This window comes from Nipponia nippon, unplaced genomic scaffold (genome assembly GCF_047370975.1).
Source record: "Nipponia nippon isolate SJK-2023a ecotype South Korea unplaced genomic scaffold, ASM4737097v1 scaffold_2, whole genome shotgun sequence".
Classification (NCBI taxonomy): Eukaryota; Metazoa; Chordata; class Aves; order Pelecaniformes; family Threskiornithidae; genus Nipponia; species Nipponia nippon.
Window position 1 is genome coordinate 79,307,701 of NW_028262336.1, and position 22,067 is coordinate 79,329,767.

Consider the following 22,067-nt stretch of genomic DNA (forward strand, 5'->3'; position numbering starts at 1 on the left):
AAAATAGTCCAAATCCTTCTGTAGGCTGGCTTTGCCATAAAAAAAGTAAGGTCAAGGGACCTGCACAGGAGATCCAGTTTTTAGGAGTAAAATGGTAAGATGGACATCGTCAGATCCCAATGGATGTAATTAACAAAATAACAACCATGTTTCCACCAACCAGCAGAAAGGAAACACAAGCTTTCTTGGGTCTTGTCGGTTTTTGGAGAATGCATAATCCAAATTACAGTCTGATTGTAAGCCCTCTCTATCAAGTGACCCGGAAGAAGGACGATTTCAAATGGGGCCCTGAGCAATGACAAGCCTTTGAACAAATTAAAGAGGAGATGATAGTTCATGCAGTAGCCCTTGGGCCAGTCAGGGCAGGGCAAGATGTAAAAAATGTGCTTTACACCGCAGCCGGAGAGAATGTCCCTACCTGGAGCCTCTGGCAGAAAGCACCAGGGGATACTCGAGGTCGGCCCCTAGGATTTTGGAGTCAGGTATACAGAGGATCTGAGGCTGGCTATACTCCAACTGAAAAAGAGATATTGGCAGCATATGAAGGGGTTCGAGCTGCTTCGGAAGTGGTTGGTACCGAAGCACAGCTCCTCCTGGCACCCTGACTGCTGGTGCTGGGCTGGATGTTCAAAGGGAGGATCCCGTGTATACATCATGCAACTGATGCTATATGGAGTAAGTGGGTCACATTAATCACACAACGGGCTCGAATAGGAAACCCCAGTTGCCCAGGAATCCTGGAAGTGATCATGGACTGGCCAGAAGGCAAAGATTTCAGAATATTGCCAGAGGAGGAGGTGACACATGCTGAGGAGGCCCCGCCGTATAATAAACTACCAGAAAATGAGAAGCAATATGCCCTGTTCACTGATGGGTCCTATCATCCTGTGGCGAAGCATCAGAGGTAGAAAGCTGCTGTATGGAATCCTGTATGACAAGTTGCAGAAGCTGCTGAAGGAGAAGGTGAATCGAGTCAGTTTGCAGAGGTGAAAGCCATCCAGCTGGCTTTTTAGATATTGCTGAACAAGAAAAGTGGCCAATGCTCTATCCCTATACTGACTCATGGATGGTGGCAAATGCCCTGTGGGGTGGTTACAGCAATGGAAGCAGAGCAACTGGCAGCGCAGAGAAAAACCCATCTGGGCTGCCACATTGTGGCAAGATACTGCTGCCCGGGTAGAGAACCTCATTGTAAAAGCACGTCACGTACATGCTCACATGCCCAAGAGTCAGGCCACTGAAGAACACCAAAGCAATCATCAGGTGGATCACGTTGCTAAGATTGAAGTGGCTCAGGTGGATCTGAACTGGCAACATAAGGATGAATTATTTATAGCTCAATGGGCCCATGACACCTCAGGCCATCAAGGAAGAGATGCAACATATTGATGGGCTTGTGATTGAGGGGTGGACTTGACCATGGACACTATTGCACAGGTTATCCATGAATGTGAAATGTGCTGCAATCAAGCAAGACAAGTGGTTCAAGCCTCTGTGGTATGGAGGCTGATGGCTGAAATATAAATATGGGGAGGCCTGGCAGATTGATTATATCACACTCCCACAAAACCACCAAGGCAAGCGCCATATGATTACAATGGTGGAAGCAATCACTGGATGGCTTGAAACATATCCTGTGCCCCATGCCACCGCCCTGAACACTATCCTGGGCCTTGAAATGGAAGTCCTTTGGTGACATGGCACCCCAGAAAGAACTGAGTCAGACAACAGGACTCATTTCTGAAACAACCTCATAGACACCTGGGCCAAAGAGCATGGCATTGAGTAGGTATTATCATGCACCAACTTCCAGGAAAATCGAGTGATACAATGGAGTTTTAAAGACTACACTGAGAGCAATGGGTGGTGGGACATTCAAACATTGGGATACACATTTAGCAAAGGCCACTTCATTAGTCAACAGTAGGGGATCTGCCAATCGAGCTGGCCCTGCCCAATCAAAACTTTTATGTACTGTAGAGGGGGATAAAGTCATAGAATCATAGAATCACAGAATCACAGAATCATAGAATCATGAAGGTTGGAAAGGACCTCTGAGATCATCAAGTCCAACCTGTTAACCTAAATGCCTGGTCCACCTCTAAACTATGTCCCTAAGCACCACATCGACTCATTTTTTGAATACTTCCAGAGACTGTGATTATACCACTTCCCTGGGCAGTCTGTTCCAATGCCTAACCACTCTCTCTGTGAAGAAATTTTTCCTAATATCTGATCTAAATCTCCCCTGGCACAACTTTAGCCCATTTCCTCTAGTCCTATCGCTTGTTACTTGGGAGAAGAGACCAACACCCACCTCGCTACAACCTCCTTTCAGATAGTTGTACAGAGCAAGAAGGTCTCCCCTCAGACTCCTCTTCTCCAGGCTAAACAAGCCCAGTTCCCTCAGCCCCTCCTCATAAGACTTGTTCTCTAGACCCTTCACCAACTTTGTTGTCCTTCTTTGGACACGCTCCAGCACCTCCATGAACTTCTTGGAGTGAGGGGCCCAAAACTCAACACAGTACTCGAGGTGCGGCCTCACCAATGCCGAGTACAGGGGCACTATCACCTCCCTGGTCCTGCTGGCCACACTAGTCCTGATACAAGCCAGGATGCCATTGACCCTCTTGGCCACCTGAGCACACTGCTGGCTCATGTTCAGGTGGCTGTCAACCAACACCCCCAGGTCTTTTTCTGCCAGGCAGCTCTCCAGCCACTCCTCCCGAAGCCTGTAGCGTTGCATGGGGTTGTTGTGACCGAAGTGCAGACTCGGCACTTTGCCTTGTTGACCCTTATACAATTGCCCTCAGCCCATCGATCCAGCCTGTCCAGATCCCTCTGCAGGACCTTCCTACCCTCCAGCAGATCAACACTCCCGCCCAACTTGGTCCCTGTAGTGCACGTAAAAAATAATACGCTGGGGAAGACAGTCTGGGTTACTCCTGTCTCGGGGAAAAGCAAACCCATTCATGTGATTGCTTTTGCTCAGGGACCTGGGTGCACTTGGTGGGTAATGCGGGAGGATGGGGAAGTCCAATGTGTACTTCAAGGAGATTTGATTTTGGGTGAAAATAACCAATGAACTGAATGGTATGATGTTAATTGCTATATAATGCTGTATGTCGTCACTTTTATTATTGCTATATGCCATATCAATGGTATTACAGTAAGAATCACCTAGATTAATGAAGAATGAACTTTGAGGAAACCGAACAAAGTGCAGCAGTAATGGAACCAGAACTGGCTTCAGCATGCAACAGTCCAACACGATACACCATCTCTCCTGCCTTGAAAGACTGTTATGACAGCTGGATCCCGAAGTCATGGACTAAATGAACTCAATGAATGTTTTAGAGGGATGGCCATAGACTAAGGAAATTGTATCTATTTGTATATATCAAAAGACTGGAAAAGTGGTAGTGATTAATTGGAATGTAATGGAAAGTATAATACCTGGGCATGACATAGATGGTATAGAATAAGGGGTGGATGCTGTCCTGGTTTCAGCTGGGATAGAGTTAATTTTCTTCCTACTGGCTGGTATAGTGCTGCATTTTGGATGAGAATAATGTTGATAACACACTGATGTTTTAGTTGTTGCTAGGTAGTGCTTACACTGGTCAAGGACTTTTCAGCTTCCTGTGCTCTGCCAGGTGCACAAGAACCTGGGAGGGGGCACAGCCAGGACAGCTTACCCAGACTGGCCAAAGGACTATTCCATACCATTTGACATCATTCTCAGTGTATAAACTGGAGGGAGCTGGTCAGGGGGGCAGCGATCACTGCTCGGGATCTGGCTGGGCATCAGTCAGTGGGTGGTGAGCAATTGCATTGTCCTGTTGAACTGTCTTTATCTGAACCCACAAATTCTACTTTTTTTCCCTTTTTTTTTTTTCCTGATTCTCTCCCCTGCAGGGGAGGAGCGTGAGTGAATGGCTGTGTGGTGTTTTGCTGCCTGCTGGGTTAAACCACAACACCCACCTCCATAAGAATGGCTTTATCATGACTGAAGCCACAACCCCATTTGCCTGTTCACTGTCACCCTTGCATACGTACAAGTGTAAAGAAGAGGGGAAGGGATGTGGGACAAGCTATTGCAATGTAATCCAGAAACGCTCTGCAAACTGAAGAAATCCTGTGCTGTCCCTCAAACTGAAGAGGGCTTGTATTTCATGTGGAATAATCACTCACATCAGTTATTTGTTATGAAAAATATTGGCACCAAACCTATGTTTTCAGCCTTCTTAAGACACTAAGCACTTTTTAGGAGTTATTCACTGCAGCCTGCACTGCGGAAAAGCTAAGTGATAGGCAGTTCTGTAGCCAAAACAGATACTTCTGAGCATGAATGCATGCCTGTTGTTATGTTCCTAGGAGATTTTCATGCTAAATGGAGAAGAACTTAAATAGTCTAGTCCCCTACAGGTTATTCAGCATTAGAAAATAAGCAGATTGGAATACTTGTGGGAAATCAGGACAATTTGGCACTTAAGTCCTTGCATTGGCAGGATTTTCATGGATTAGATTCTTTTCCCCTTTCATGTGAAAACCTTTCTACCTTGCAGACATATTCCTGTATCACACCTGTGTTTCCAGCCAAAATCTCTAAAATTTGGTGATGACTAATAACCTATTGTTGTTTATGCTTACAGAATTAACCAGTTTACATAGTTCATCCTTTTATAAAGCTGCCTTATAAGAATTATTTTGAAGCAAAATCAAATATGGGAAGAATAAAATTGCAATAAACTTCCATTGTTTTGACTTTTGAAAACTTAAAGTTTATAAATATATATATATAAGGCTAAAAATAGTAGGTTAAAGATGAAGTATCATGTAAACTATAGTTTAAATATATTAATTTCACAGAAGTGTTAGTTAGCATCTATTTAATAAAGAGAAAATAATCTGTATGCTATCTATTTTGTAGTAGGTATTGATTTCAGATTCAGTGAATCAGATCAGAATCAATGAAAAAATATATTAATATTTTCATTTAAGTAGAAGTTTTTGATGTTCAAGGAAGGATGAAGTAGAACAGTAAACCAAATAAGAACAGAATTTTTCAAAATGCACTCTTAATAGAGAAAGAAACGTATCTTAGCAATAATAAGTCAGTCTTATGAAATTTCTCCTTTATGCAATCATAGCTGATGTTACCAAAAGTAACGTGTTTCATAAGTTTGATTGCAGACATCAGAGTGGTCATATTGAACGGAAGTCATCTAACCAAATGTAGTCCAAATATACCAATAAATCAAATAAATTAAAATGTGAATCTCTACATCTGAGTTAGTCATCCTAGATTCTCTTTGTAACAAATGGAAACAAAGACAAACTTACAGATTGCCAGTCATCTCATCCTACTATAGATTATTTAAGTAAGTCAAATAAATTGTGCTTTATTTCTCTTCATTAGCTACAAAGCCAGCCTACAATGACGAGCTCAAATGTAGATATCTCTATGTTGACACCTAAGGGTTGATTCAGTTGCTAAAGATAGACATCTAATGCCATTTAAGATGCCGTAGGATGCTGAAGACATCTGCACAAAGCTGGCAGATATGACAAAAAACTTACTGGAGACCTGTTGTCTTCTAGTTTAGTAGCTGGAGGTAAGGAGAGATAAACTAGTGCATCTCAAATGGTAATAAATGAAAATGATTAGGCAATTGAATCAAGTTCCCAAAATTAGGCAAGCTGAATCCCAACCCTTCTGTCATGAAAAAAAAAAAAAAAGAGAGAGATAGAGATGGTAAGACTGTAGATAGTTTTATAAATCAAATATCCAGATAAAAGGACTTTGATTGCAACTCTTTTTGCCTGTCTAAAAGCTGGGTGTGGGTTTTTGCTAAAGACCGAGTTACCTAAAAGTACTTCAAGGTGTGCACATGTCAGCTAAGGTCTAAACATATACTGTGGTCAATGGAAATATATTTCAGTAGAGCAAATCCTGAAGCAGGCTCTTAGGATTTCATTCCGTTGCCCCATCTGACACCTCCCAGGACAACTGGCTTACTCAAAGTAATTCATACATAGCCAGCAGCTTTAAACCCAGGCATACAGGAAGCATGTGTGCCCTGGACAGCCAACCGAAAGCCTGGCAAGATTCCCTGGAACAAGTCAAATGGCAATAGACGCTTGTGTGTGGCCAAATGAAGTCCTCAGTGACACATTAGTGGGCCCTACTCATTTGTGAAAAAGAAGAAGAGGGAAGGGGGAAGAGGGAATAAGAGAATGAAAAGGGAAAGGAACAAGAGAAAAAAAAAGTGGTATAGTACAATGCAGTTATTGGTTTAAATGACTACATGTTTCAAGATCTAATTTATAGAGTTTCTTTGCACATTTTCTGCTTTCAACTATATCACTCTTCTGCTGAAATGAAACTGCTGGGGAAAAAAACAAACCAAACCAAAACAAACACAAAAAAACCCAGAAAGCAAACCAGCTAAAACCTTTTTTCTATTTATTTTTCTGAGAGGGATTTGTTCTTTAAGACAGTTGTCATTTTCTATTTGTTTCTTTTTTTTTAATAGTCTTTGTTCTAAAAATGTTTGCATGCTTTCTAGAATGATGGATGTCATTTTGGCTGAAATGAAAATGTCAGTGGAAATTAACATGGGCATCTGTTTCCTTACAGGTTTGAAATAATGATTTGGTTTTTTTTGTGAAACATATTATTTTGACTATTATAAAAATCATAATATTTATCAAATTTTACATGGGTTTTATAGGTAGTATGGATCAAATAATTAGTGCTCCTTTTTCAATTTCTTTTTGATGTTCCTATTACTATCAAATAGTTTAACAAAGCTCTATTGTCACATATTCTTTATAATTTCCCAGGTTATATATGCCTCAGCGTCTAATCTGTTTATTTTCTCAAAGGACTATAAATTGCTGCAGGTAAACATTTTATGATGAGACAAGTACAAAATGAGGTGACATTATCTGAACGAGAATGACTGTGTGTCAAGATGATCATTATCTAGTAGCTAAATGGGGAGAGAGAGCAGATATTTGGGCTCTGCTAGCTGTTAAAATATTGTTAAATTAAATTAATTTTGAGAATTGCAAGATATTGTCTTTAAAAAGCAAATATTTCTTACTTTTGAGGCTTCCCACGATGGTTTCAGTTAGCTTTTTATTATGATGCCTGCAAACATAGACATCTACAGGCATTCTGGCATCAGTACCTGGAATATTGTTAACATCCAAGAAAAAGTGTTTTGGTTTTGCAACTCATTTAACAATTAATACAGATTTATATTAATAGGTATATTTTACCCGAACATATTTCATAGTTAACACGAAAGATTTGGTTGTTTGCATTTTTTTTTTTACTCAGATAAAGAAGTGATCTATCTAGGAATCTGTTGTCTTAATGAACTTCACAGTGACTTAGGTTCCTACAGTATTCCTCAAAACTGAATTTATGCTTTTTTGAGAGCATCATATGTCCCACCATTGAGAATTACTGATCTGTAGTTTCTGATGTGAATTCTTACCCTGGTCAGAAAGAGTTCTTACCTGGCTCAGGAAGTACTACATGGAATACTTATTGTTTCAGTGCTTTCTCTATATTCAAAATATTTTCATAAACACCAACAACTGATACAAATGAAAATGGTCTTTTCCCTGTCATAGATTCAACAGGTTGGCCTTAATTTGAAAGTGTTTGGAATGTATGTCTGCTCCATCTCATTTATAACACTTTTTTTAACTAAAATGACACAGTCAAAATGCCCTTTGGGGGTGGGGGGTCTGATGGGATGAGAGCAAAAAAGAAGAGTAGGAAAGAGAGGAGGGCTTGTGGAGAGATCGCACCTCTTCCACCAGCTCTAGGAAGTTTAGCAAAAAGGTGGTTAATTAATGAAAACTGAAAGAATGTTTAAGTGCAATCTTTCCTAGCACTATTTTAAAAATTAATAAATCAACAAGGTTTAAAGTAAAGCTCTCTACAGATGGGTAGAAAAGAAGAGGAATATATTAACATTACTGAATGCCTCTGATGACTGTGAACTTTTAAAAATATTTCACTGACTGTGTTTAAAAAAAGATTCTATTTAGCATATTGGCATAAAAATGTAATGTCTTCTGAAGAGGAAACCTAGAGAGTTTACAAAGGACTTCTTTTACAAAAAGTATGTAATTTGGCAGATTATTTTTTTGGAATTGCTAAATACTGAGTTAAAGAGTTAAATGACGAAGGGAGAACTAAATTATTCAATATTCTATAAAATTTGGTAAACTTATTTCCCAAATGAAATGCATACAGCCACGCAAGCTTAATGCATCTATAAATTCCCCATGCAAAAACACCAGCGAAAACCTTGAAAATAAAGGCTTCACAACTGATGATTCAATACTTCAGTCATTTAAAAACCTTTAGTTTCAATTCTAGTAAGAGAAGAGTTCAGTGGAAATACACACTTGATATATGAAATGAAACATTCGTAAAACCTCATGTTAATACATATGCTTCTAATTAGCTATTATGAGGTAAAACACTGAAATCCCATGGATTTATGCAGTGTGAACAAAACAAAAAGAAAAAGAAGTTTCTGAAATCTTGAGTTGTCTCATGCTTTCTCCATACAAATTGATGTGCCAAATCAAAGTATGGCAATGTACTTGTGAATACTAAGAAATCACCAGAAGAAAAGAAAACTTTAGACCTATGTCACAATATGTAAGAAATGAGGAAACACCTTCAGAGAGAAGTTAAGAACTTTTTATGTCTGTGTGTTTTTTTGTCCTGGGCCAAAGATATTTTTTTCAAACATCATTCATGAGATCTGCTGTTAATAATGAGTGCAATTTGTAGAAGTACAGATCATGAATTTCAGTGTATGGATGATCAGGAAAACTAAGGCATTCTTTGGTTAAAAAATACTAACCTGGCTTGCTTGTAATAGGAAAGAAGAGGTAACAAATGAGAATGGATAAGATCAGAAACAAAACTGAGGATCCTGTGGTGCCACTCATGCAGAGTCCTAAATATCAGCACTGATATTTAGGAAAGCAAATTGGAAAATACTATGCCAAACCTTAACCTGCTGAGTTATGTAGGATACAAATCATGCTGATGTTTTCTCCTGAAAACTTCCTCAGAGGCTTATTAGAATCACTGTGCTGTGGATGAAGGGATTACCTAAGTGTTCAAGCTCACCTGAAAGCCTCAGAGAAGGCATCCTCACAATTAAATCTCATGGAAGTCTTGGACAATTGTAGCACAATGCATATTGGTGGTTAAATGTCTACTGCTTCTCTAATAAATCTGTGTCTGGATAGCTCATTAGAAAGTGGTGGTGGGGTTAGATGGGTTGGGTACATTGGTCTCATGCAGCAGCTGTTGCTGTGGGTCAGGATTCCCACTGCTTCCCAGTTGTTGCTGAGTAACTATGCGCATGTCATGTAGAACTTGCCAAGATAGAAAGAGGAGGTAGGCTCAGATAACACATCTTTATTGTCCTAAACCAAATTAAAATATTCAAAATAATCCAGAGAGCTCCCTTTACCCATTCTAAAATATATAAACTGCTATTTTGGATTCAACAAGCAGGTGTGGATAATCCTTATTCAACCTGAGCAGTCAGAGGGGTCTGCCGAGGACTGTTACAGAACCAGAATTGTCTCGACATTGCCGTTCTACCACCACGTTCTGGCTTCAACATCCAGCCCCCGACGAAACCACCACAGGACGCCCGTGCAGAGACCAGGGCACGAAAGGTGGGACCATGAACTGTATGTACGCCTGCGCAGAGACCAGGGCGTGAAAAGCAGAAGCGCAAACTGCATGTACGCAGATTCATTCTGCGGATGTGCATGGCCCTATAAAAGGACCACGTGCACCTTTTGAGGTCCTCTTTTTCTTCTTGTCCTACCCCGCGTGCTCCTTGGAAGCTGCTCCTGCGGACACAGAGGCTGGACCAACTGGACCTTTGATCGACAGGATAACGCTGGACCCGGAGTGGCGGTAGCTAGTTCCCCTACGTGGCCCTCTTCTCACACACCTGAGCACGCTCTTTCTCTCTTTTCTTCTCTCTCTCATTCTTTCCCCCCCCCTGTCTCCCTACCTGGTCCTAACCCCTTTATTCACCAAAATAAAGTCAAAAGTTTGTATGGCATTTGACCTCGTTTGCGTCTTAATCTCGTCCTTGGGATCGTATTGAAACCTCCCCCGACATTGGATCAGGACAGGTGTCCCAAAACTTTCTGAAAGGAACTGTATCAGGAATCAAAAAAAGTTCACATCTTTCCAACAAAACATTTTATATTTTATTGTGTATGCCAGCTGTATAGATGAAGGAAACTGATCCTGAAAGTTCACTTGGGAGTTGAACAAGGTCTTAATTATGTAACTAGATTATGTCTAAATTTAAGGGGCTCAATCTGCCAGTTTCACTGGAGAAATTGCCTAAGTTCATAAGCACTTTCTTATCTTTGTTAACTTTTATAGAACATAAGGCACTCATTTCAGGATTTTTTTAAAAATACTTTCCTAAAATATAGATTCAAATAGGCATCTAGGTTAAGCAGATGTTTCCCTCAGTTTAAAATGAAATGACTGAAACTGAGATCATGGCAAGAATGATGCCATGTAGTTGTATGATTTTGAAAATATTTGTACTTTCAAATATCCTGCCATTATTCCAGATTTCTGAATCAACTGTTGATGGCGTTAATAAAACTGAAATAAAAAAAAAAAAAATTACAGATTGGAAATGATGAAAAGGAAAAAAAAAAAGAAAAAAAAACCAGAACAAAACTCCTCACAAAGATATAAACATATTTGTTCACATGTTTACATGGTGTAAGAGACTGGAATGTCAAATAGTTGTCTCAAAGCTTGCTTGTCTATGCTTGGCTGATAAGGCACGGCAAAATTGTGAAACCCAACGACACTGCAGCTTGCAAGGAAACTTATGCAAACTTGCTGAAGGAGCAGACTATTCTTTTGCTTATCAGGCACCATCAAAGCAAGATACTGACAATCGTCTGGGCTGGGCCAGCTGCACACCAAGAATATACATTGTTATCTGCCGATGGTCATGTAAAGGCCAGGTGATAGGCAAGACTTAAAGTGTGTGAACAATGTGTGGGGTGTATATGCATGTACCGGACTGTGGATATGTGCCCTATATAAAAGACTGTGGAAACAAACCATGGTGTGCACCCACCACCGAAGAACTGAAGACTGAGAACTAACGGGACGCGGCTGCATCCATGGTCGTGACTGTCCTTTGCTTATCTTTCTGAATGCTTGCTTAGTTTCCTCCTAATATTTCCCGCCTTTTCTATCACTCCATTCTTCTGATTTTATCCAATAAAAACAGCCTGATAGGCAGCATTTGACCTTGTTTGTGTCTTAATCTTACTCTTGGGATGACTACAAACCTTCCCTGAGCTCAAAATCGGACTGGGACTTTACACATGGGTTTCAGTTCTGACAGCTAGCCATGATGTTACAATACAATGTCCAGTAAATTTTTTATAAAGAAGAAAAATATCCCCTGCTCACAATGGAAATTTTCACAAAAATTACAATAGAAAATTGATTTTCTTTTATTTCACGTAAGTTTCAGTCTTCATTGAAGCAAATTTATTTATTCTTGAGGACTTATGCACTAAGACCAACATAACTAATTTAATTTTGCATAATGCTTTTATCTGCATCAGTTATGAAGGAAGATGGTTTCCTCAGTGTGCACTGTTCTGATACCAGCAGATGGAAAGCATTATATTTTAGTTAACTTCTAAGCTTTAAAACCACACCTTCATTTCTATAGTAATTATATCACTCCTTCTAATGTTGCCATTCAGGCAGTTTGATTGCAAGAAAGCATGTTATCTTGTCCTCTACCAGAGCTTATCAGAAATATAAGTAAAGATAGGAAAAGCCTAACAGTTACATTTCGAAGGTGTGACATCACATTTGTTTACCTATAAATCATTCCAATAAACAAAAGAAAGGAACAAAACCATCAGTGTTTTCTTAAATAGGACAATTCCTTACTTAAATTCCAGTTTTTCTACAGTTGTGTATATCTGGATGACTTCTGGTAATATACTTACATATCTCAATAAAAGTTTACCATAAAATACCACCTGTTCTTTTAGATAAACCTTCTGTTTTCCTCTTTGAATGCAGCCACATATGGTAAATCAGATTAACATAGGAAGTAATAAATTCTGTGATAAAATATAAGATCAATATGTGGAACTTCACAATGGATTAATAATGTACTTATTTTTGTTTATTTCTGTGTGAGAGGAGGGAGGACTGGATATTAAAATAGTTTTTGTCAGAAGCATTTTAATGTCGTGTTTTGGGCATGTTTATTTAGGCAATAAGATTGAACCTTGTTTTCGTATCAATGGCCAGAGTATTAGAAGATTTTTTTTTTTTAAATAAAAAAATCCCCAAAACTTCACCTTTCTGGAAATTAATTGCTTCGAAATGGGAAAAAAATAGTAAAAAAAGAAATCTAAACAACCAAAAACCAAAACCAACCAACCAAACAAAACCAGTGCCTAAGGTCATATAAAGGAAAAAGAAGTGATAGTCCTATTGATGTCAGGAGATAGTTTGTAGATTGCAGAACCTTTCCCTCTCTTAAAATGTTCAGAGTAATTTTGTCTGTGAAGAAATAGCTTGTTGTTGTTGTTGCTTGTTTTTCAAGCTGTGGCTCTTTGTGTGCAAACACTTGTGGAGGACCACTCAATTTCTTTAAGAAAGGAGATCTGCTCCTTCCTTACCTGTTGCTTGGCAACTAAATCCCAACTTCTTCATCCCCTGAAAACCTCTATGACTGCCCTATGGGGAAACAGCTTTTTATGAGGGCAGCTTTACCATTTCTCATCCTCAGCTTCAAGAGCTGTCAAGTGTATGGAATTCAACTAAGATGTTCTTCCATGAAACTAAGAAGCTACAGGTCTTCTGTCCTGGTTTCAGCTGGGATAGAGTTAGTTTTCTTCTTAGTAGCTGGTAGAGCGCTGTGTTTTGGATTTAGGATGAGAATAATGTTGATAACACACTGATGGTTTGGTTCTTCCTAAGCAGAGTTTACACTAGTCAAGGACTTTTCAGCTTCTTGTGCTCTGCCAGGTGCATAAGAAGCTGGGAGGGAGCATAGCTAGGACAGCTGACCCAGACTGGTCCAAGGGCTATTCCATACCATATGCCGTCATGCTCAGTATATAAGCTGGGGGAAGAAGAAGGAAAGGGGGGATGTTTGGAGTGATGGCATTTGTCTTCCCAAGTAACCGTTATGCGTGATGGAGCCCTGCTTTCCTGAGGATGGCTGAACTCCTGCCTGCTGATGGGAAGTAGTGAATGAATTCCTTGCTTTGCTTTGCTTGCGCGTGTGGCTTTTGCTTTACCCATTAAACTGTCTTTATCTCAACCCATGAGTTTACTCACTTTTGGTCTTCCGATTCTCTCCACCATCCCACCAAGGGGGAGTGAGCGAGTGGCTGTGTGGTGCTTAGTTGCTGGCTGGGGTTAAAACACGACATCTTCTTACTAAAAATGCTACTTCTTCCCAACTGTGAAGCAAAATGGCTGAAAAGGAAACTTTAATGTGCAAATTCCCAGAAACATGTAATTGTTACTGGCTTCTTCGACCACAGTGATTGTCTGCATGTTTATTAGGATTTTCTTCCTGCAGTCATTCTCTATACTGCTATTGAGATAAGAAGTGGGACTTTTATGTCAAGATGCCCTTTCCATCTATAAACATTCTGAGTTTGTGAAAAAACAGTCTGTACCATCAAAAAAAGGGAGTTGACAGCAGATTTATGAAGATCCTTAACATAAGTTAAAAGTGCAGCAGGTGACTTCTGCACACTGTACTTCTGTCTGAAACAGTCCTGGGCCTATGTCCTAGAGCCAGGGTTGCTTCTTAATAGTAATCAGATCTCTTAAATGTAGATACTTTGAAAAAGAAGAAAGGGAAGGGAAGGGAAGGGAAGGGAAGGGAAGGGAAGGGAAGGGAAGGGAAGGGAAGGGAAGGGAAGGGAAGGGAAGGGAAGGGAAGGGAAGGGAAGGGAAGGCAAGGCAAGGCAAGGCAAGGCAAGGCAAGGCAAGGCAAGGCAAGGCAAGGCAGGGCAAGGCAAGGCAGGGCAGGGCAAGGCAAGGCTGCAGCTATGCTGGGGACTTCTGGGAGCTGCTCATCACATTTTGAAAAGATAGGATGATGTATGAATCAAGAGGAATCAACATTGATTTTTTAGAACATGGATTGTTTATAACTACCGATAGAAACAACCCCAATTCAAGTTAAATAGGGTGTACTGTTCTGTCTCTTGACAGCAAGGATATTTTTGTTCATACTAATGAGGAAACTACTGATCAGGGTAGTTTGGTCCTTTCTGTCTAACTGAACTTTCTTGTTAATTTTCCACCAGTGGATATATTTTCTTTTAAGTATTTTGTTAGTAAATTAAATGCAATTTGGCAGAATGGGGCTTGGTTTTATCTCTCTTTCTCTTAGCTCTAAATAAGAAACCTTTTGTTCCTGCCATGGTACTGTGTCTTTTGTATATTTTATTTCCTTCCATGATAACCAACTGGACACCTGGGATAGCCCTCTTGTTTGTGTTGACTACATAAGTGACTGCATCGTTCAGACAAAAAAGGTGCAAGGCACCCTTTTTAGGTAAGGCTCAGATGGCAAAATTAGTATGCAGAATAACAAATATCACCAGAAAGCTAACATCTTAAACAAGTTATTGAGCTTAACTTAAAAACTAGTGGTTAAACTAGATCAAGAGCACCCTAGTCTACATCAGGCAGGGTGTTTCCAGCAGGCCAAGGAAGGTGACTCTTCCCCTCTACTCAGCACTGGCAATGCCACAGCTGGAGTGCTGACTCTAGATCTGGGCTCCCCAGTACAAGCAAGCAAGCAAGCAAGTAGGCAAACAAAGGAAGGAAGTAAGCAAGCAAGGACAAAAATTATCTTTAAAAAGCAGGGACAATAAATTGCTTTGAAAGTCATAAATTGAGGGCAATAAACTATTGTGACTATGGTATAAGATTACTAACAGCAGATACATTGATAGGTGTCATTCAAAAGAACATTGAAAAAATAGCCCTATAACAGGAAAGGCATCCTGTAGACTTTCATTTACTCATTTCTTCTAAAAAAAAACAGAACAGAAAAAACCCTAAATTACTTCACTACCCAAAAAAGTGTGATTATTTCCTTTATAGTCACAAAAGCCTATGCACTTTTGTCTAGTAATTCAAAATAATGAAACTCTATGTAATAAATACAAAAATCACAATACAATATAATAAAAATGAAATTCTTAACAGTTATTCAAATATTTTAGCTATTTAAAAATTGAAATTTTTTTTTAGATATTATTATTAGTAAAACTGTTGGCCTTGCAACATAGAATCATAGAATCATAGAATCATAGAATGTCCTGAGTTGGAAGGGACCCTCAAGGGTCAACGAGTCCAAGTCCTGTCCGTGCATAGGACAACCCCAAAAATCATACCATATGTCTGAGGGCATTGTCCAAATGCTTCCTGAATGTTGTCAGGCTTGGCGCCATGAGTACCTCCTGGGAGAGCCTGTTCCAGTGCTCCACCACCCTCTGGGTGAAGAACCTTTTCCTAATGTCCAACCTAAACCTCCCTGGCATATCTTCCTGCCATTCCCTTGGGTCCTATCATTGGTCGCCAGGAAGAAGAGATCTGCACCTGTCCCTCCTCCTTCCCTCGTGAGGAAGCCATAGACTGTGACAAGGTCTCCCCTCAGTCTCCTCTTCTCCAGGCTGAACAGACCTAGTGACTTCAGCTGCTCCTCGTACGGCTTCCCCTCTAAACCCTTCACCATTTTTGTGGCTCTCCTCTGGACACTCTCCAGTAGCTTTGTATCCTTTTTATACTGTGGCGCCCAAAACTGCACACAGTACTCAAGATGAGGCCGCACCAGTGCAGAGTAGAGCGGGACAATCACTTCCCTCGACCAGCTAGCAATACAGTGCTTGATGCACCCCAGGACATGGTTGGCCCTCACTATAAATAAATAACATTTATTTATTCAAATACCTCCACTGAATTTTGCAGGACTAATATCCCCACCTGCCCACAAAAAAAAAAAAACAAAAATACAAAACATTCCTAATTATAAAGTAGGGCACATCAGTCTAAAAGAACATTTCACTGCTTTGTTATTTTTAGACAGAACAGTGGGATAGATTGGAGGATTACAATTCAGCTATTTTTCATTGACTGGAGAAGTGTAGAACCATAGCACAAAAATACTTTTATTTGACATGACTCCATTTGAACCTTTGCTGAAAATTTTCACAGATGAATTTAGGGTAGAATAGATGCAAGAACACAACTACACCGCCCAGTGATATATCATGTCCTTCTTTACTAAGGAGGATGATTGTCTATTCCTCTCCAGACCTGTTTACACCCCCACTGCAGACCCAAGACAACAGGGCACTTGCTCTGTCATAGATGTGTCAAAGTCCAATAAGCTTCATATGGAATTCTGTATTTTATTCCTATCAAAGTCAAGCATTTAATGCTGATTTTTGAAAGTTCCAATCTTAATAGTGGTACCAAAAATTTTGAGACATGTACATACCATACATTTTTAAAATTCTCTGTATTCTGTGTATCTAAAGTCTGTACAACTGTAATTACTTTTCACTCAGATCTCTGTTTTGCATGATTTTGTGAGTATATAAACATACTTTGTTCTATTAAAATTTGTAATTTCATTTGTTTTTTACTCATACTATTAAGCTTAGAAAGAATATTACATTACCAAATGTCAATGTCAAATAAAAATGCCCCATTCTGTGCTGTTTTCATGCTCTGGATTAAAATATAGCCTTCTATATAGTGTACATAATTTAAGCATAGTAGCATTAACCTAATACTCCTTGTAGTTCTTTGTAAATACAAAATTAAATGTTGTAGGTGGAAACAATTAACACATCTTGGAAAATGAAAAATAGGTTTTCTGCATACATACATCTACGAAGTATAAAATAATAATAATAATAAATATATAAATAATAATAATAATTAATAATAAGTTGACATTTCATTCTATTAAATATCCAGACTTCACATCCTGTGCTGATAATGATACAGCTTTCTCTTAGTAAATGAGGCAAAGAAGCTGCTTCATATTCTCCCATGTCAAAAGTGAAGAAATACAATCTTTTCTGCAACTTGGAGAACAGCTAGTCCTAAATGACTGTTAAGAAAGCAGTTTGGGATTTTAACTGTAATACTTGGGTTGAATCAGTTGGCACTCATGAAGCAAAGTGCTAAGAAGTTTTAAAAAAAACCAACCAAACAAACCCAAAACGATTTCCTTTTCAATGTTGCATAATTGAAAAGACAAAATTTTTTAAAAATTGACAATAAAATTCACTATAATATGTTCTTCTGAAAGAGAATGCACAAAAACTTAGATGTTTGTAGAAAAACAGAACAAAATAGAAAAAAAGGCCCCTTTTGAGGACCTCTGGAGGTCATTTCAGCCAAGCTCCCTGCTCAAGCATGGCCACCTAGAAATGATTGCCCAGGACCATGTCTAGATGTCTTTTGAATATCTCCAAGGAGGAAGACCACAACCTCTCTGGCAATGTCTGTCAGTATACTTGGTCACCCTCACAGTGAAAAATTGCTTCCTGATGTTCAGAGTGAGTCTTCTGTGTTTCAGTTTGTGCCCGTTGTGTCTGGTCCTGTCACTAGGTACCACTGAAAAGAGCCTAGCTCTGTCCGCTTTGCACCCTCCCTTCAAGTATTTATGCACATTGATAGGAGCCTTCTCTTCTCTAAGATAAACAGTCCCAGATGTCTCACCTTCTCCTCATAGGAGATATGCTCCAGACTCTGAGTCACCTTAGCAGCAATTTTTTTTTTGGACTCTCTCTCTAGTATGTCCATGTGTCTTTTGTACTGGGGGGCCCAGAATTGGACACAGTACTCCAGGTGTTCCTCACCTGTGCTGATTGGAGGGGAAAGATCACCTCCCTCGACCTCCTGGCAACACTCCTCCTAATGCAGCCCACAATACCGTTAGCCCTCTTTGCTATAAGGGCACATTGCTGGCTCGTGTTCAACGATGTCCACCGGGATCTCCAGGTCCTTTTCTGAAAAGCCGTTTTCCAACCAGTCAGCCACTAGCATATATTGGTGCATGGCATTATTCCTCCCTGGGGGCAGGACATTGCTCTTCCCTTTTGAACTGAATGAGCTGCCTGTCATGAACTGTCATGAACTTCCTGTCTCTCACTCCTGGATCACTTCTTAACAGTTCTCTGTGAAGGTGTTCACAGTGGGCTCAGCCAGATAAACTCCCCAATGGAGGATGCGCTTGGGGTCCCATCAGAAACCCTGCACATGTTCCAGTTTGGATGCTTAATTATCTTCTGTGGAATTTGCACACTTAGATTAAGAAATTTTGATAAATTTATGCTTGTCAGTATACTTTCCACCTTAAGTTTTGCTTTTTTTTTTTTTTTTAAATACAATAACAAAAAAACCTCAGAAACATTCACCACTGAAGAAATCCATATGTTCTTCAGGGAAATATGTGAGAGCATTTTAAAAAAGAATTGCGTAATTGTGAATTGGTGCTATAACTTTACCATGATTATAATAGAGTTAGATATGTAAATGATTCATTAATTCCTTTCCAGTATTAGAAATGTTAGGCAGTATATTAAAATTGACTTCAAATAATGAACAATTTCACAAATACTTTTTTTCTAATGCTATTTAAATAGTTCAGTTATTTGATTTCTACTTCAATAAAGTTTCTCTGCTTAAAATGTACTGTTAGGTTGTTTATATGAATATCTTTTCTGGATTAAAAGTTTTCTTAAGCATGATTAGAATAGAATAGAATACAATACAACGTGATACAATACAATAGACTATTTCAGTTGGAAGGGACCTACAATGATCATCTGGTCGAACTGTCTGACCACTTCAAGGCTGACCAAAAGTTAAAGCATGTTATTAAGGGCATTGTCCAAATGCCTCTTAAACACTGATAAGCTTGGGGTATCAACCACCTCTCTAGGAAGCCTGTTCCAGTTTTTGACCACCCTCTTTGTAAAGAAGTGCTTCCTAATGTCCAGTCTAAACCTTCCCCCATGCAGGTTTGAACCATTCCCATGCATCCTATCACTGGATACCAGAAAGAAGAGATCAACACCTCCCTCTTCACTTCCCCTCTTCAGGAAACTGAAGGGAGCAATGGGGTTGCCCCTCAGCCTCCTTTTCTCCAAACTAGACAAACAAAATTGTTAAAGCGTAGTTGTGAAATGGACTCCTGTAATATCAAATTGTTAATAACTAGATTTGGTCATTGCCATTTCAGAACTAGTAGAAACACTGTATCAAGCACCACCTTTTAAAAAATCCGTATTTCAAATATGGTACTGATCTTGCTGCTATTAATCAACCATTGGGCTGCTAATAAACTATTAGGCAGAGGTTCTTTCGACCAGTGTAAGGGACCCTTACATTTTCACAGTCTGAACAGCAAATTAGGTAGGGCTATGTGGTGAAAGAGAATGGGTTTTACATCCTGTTCTCTGCAGAAGCTAGAAAGAGTGAATAGACATGGGTAGCAGTTTGATGGATGCTATGGAGTAGGGATCCCCAGGCTCTTCTGTCTTTGCCACCTGGTAGGTCACACACTATGGCTAAGCTATACTTGGCTTGGTAGGGAGCCAGGAGCTGGCACTGCCGCTGTTGGTTTAAAGCACTGCATTAAGGCCTAGCAAATTTGTCATCCTTCTTGACTGTAGCGAACACTTCTTGTGTTGGATAAACCCACAGAAATGTTTCAGATATCTTTAATAATTTTAGGGCTGCTCAGTCTGACATGCACTGGGCACATTGGTCCTAAGCAGTTCATGTTCAGAGTACAGATACAAAAAATAAACAGGAGCTAACAACTGGCTAACTGGTTCTATCTGATGAATGTATAGCTGTCCTGGTTTTGGCTGGGATGGAGCTGGTTTTCTTCCTAGTAGCTGGTATAGTGCTGTGTTTTGGATTTAGCATGAGAATAATGTTGATAACACACTGACGTTTTGGCTGTTGCTAAGTAATGTTTGTACTAGTCAAGAACTTTTCAGCTTCCCATGCTCTGCAAGCAAGGAGGTGCGCAAGGAGGTGCACAAGAAGCTGGGAGGGCACATAGCCAGGACAGCTGACCGATGGTCATGATCAGTATATAAGCTGGGGGTAGTTGGCCAAGGGAGCAGTGATTGCTGCTCAGGGACTGGCTGGGCACCAGTCGGTGGGTGGTGAGCAGTTGCATTGCTTGTTTTTCCTGGATTTTGTTCCTCTCTCTCTCTCCTTTGTTGTTTCCCTTTTAATTACAATTTCTTCTTCTTATTATTTTTTTTTTATTTCAATTATTAAACTGTTCTTACCTCAACCCATGAGTTTTCTTACTTTTGCTCTTCCAATTCTCTCCCCCATCCCACCGGAGCTGGGGGAGGAGGGTGAGCAAGCGGCTGTGTGATGCTTGGTTGCTGACCGGGGTTAAACCATGACAACAGCCAACATCAATATCGAGAAAAAGTATATGCAATAAGATGTTATGTTTTGTGTTCGGTTAAAACCTTTTTAGTTTGTCTCTTTTAAGAAAGATTATGTATTTTACATACACTTGTTTGTCCCTGAAGAGAGAGCCCACTGGGAGAACTACAGTCACATTATGGTATTGCCAAAATCAGCAAAGGCTCTTTCCTCTTGTGTCGTAGACAGCTGAGGCAGGTGTTAGATAGCAAAGTGCTTCTAATTTAATAGCAGTAATATTAAAGTAATACAAACCATAAATATCTGTAATTTAACATTTGAAAAAATATAGAAAATGATATCAAATGAATCCCATCTTGCTTCAGTGATAATCTAAGAATATTACAAGTGGGAAAAATATGCATATCAAATCTGTGTTTACTGGAAAAATAAAGCAAACAAACAAATAAAATTCTGTTCCTAACTTAGATGTGCTAACACAAATATGTAATACACGTGAAAGGAGAAGTGAACAGAGATACAATTTGATTTTTAGTGCAATTCGGAAGTTTGAAGTAATCCAAATTAGAACAAAGTTTTCTTTCCTTTAAAAAATACACTATTTTAATTCAAACTTTCTAAATATACTAGCTTTCCTTAAAGGTAAATAAGTGGAAATTTTGCAATAACTGCATTTTCTGGGATAAATGCTTCTATAATTCTTTGAGATTTTGAAACAAATGTTTGTATCTTTGAAAAAGGGATTAAAATACCCATTATTGACATCTAGATTGATTATTAGATGTGTCCTAGAAAGACAGTCTTTGAAAGGTGCTCTTTTTTTCACAGATTTTTCTTGGCAGAATAAATGTTACTCCATATGGTCCACTTCCTAGAAACACTGAATGGCTGAGGTGAGAACGCACCTTTGGAGCTTGTCTAGTCCAACTTGCCTGCTCAAAGCAGGGGCAGCTAGAGCAGGTTGCACAGGGCCATGTCATCAGATTTTGAATAGCTCCAGGGATGGAGACTCCACAGCCCCTCCGGGCAACCCATGTCAGTTCTTGACCACCCTCATAGTAAAATACTTTTTCCTTAATATAAGGAAGTTCAAATTTCTCATGTTCCAACTTGTGTTCCTCACCTCCTGTCATCCCACTGTGCATCTCTCAAAAGTGTCAGGCTCTGTATACCCTGTAACTGCCATTTCTATTTGGCAGTCATAGACAGCAATAACATCTCCCTTGCTCCATCTCTTCTTATGGCTCAAAAACCCACATGGTATCTCAGGCTCTCCTCAAATTTCCTGTGGTTCACCACCCTAACCATCTTTGTGACCCATTTAGTAATGGGTTCTTCCAGAATGTCCATATCTTTCTTGTACTGGGGAGCACAGCTCTGGACACAGCACTCCAAACTGATCCCACCAGAACTGAGTAGAGGGGAAGGATCACCTCTCTTGACATGCTGGTAATACTCTTCCTAATGCACACCAGGAAGCTGTTTGCCTTCTTTACTTCAAGGGCATGTTGAT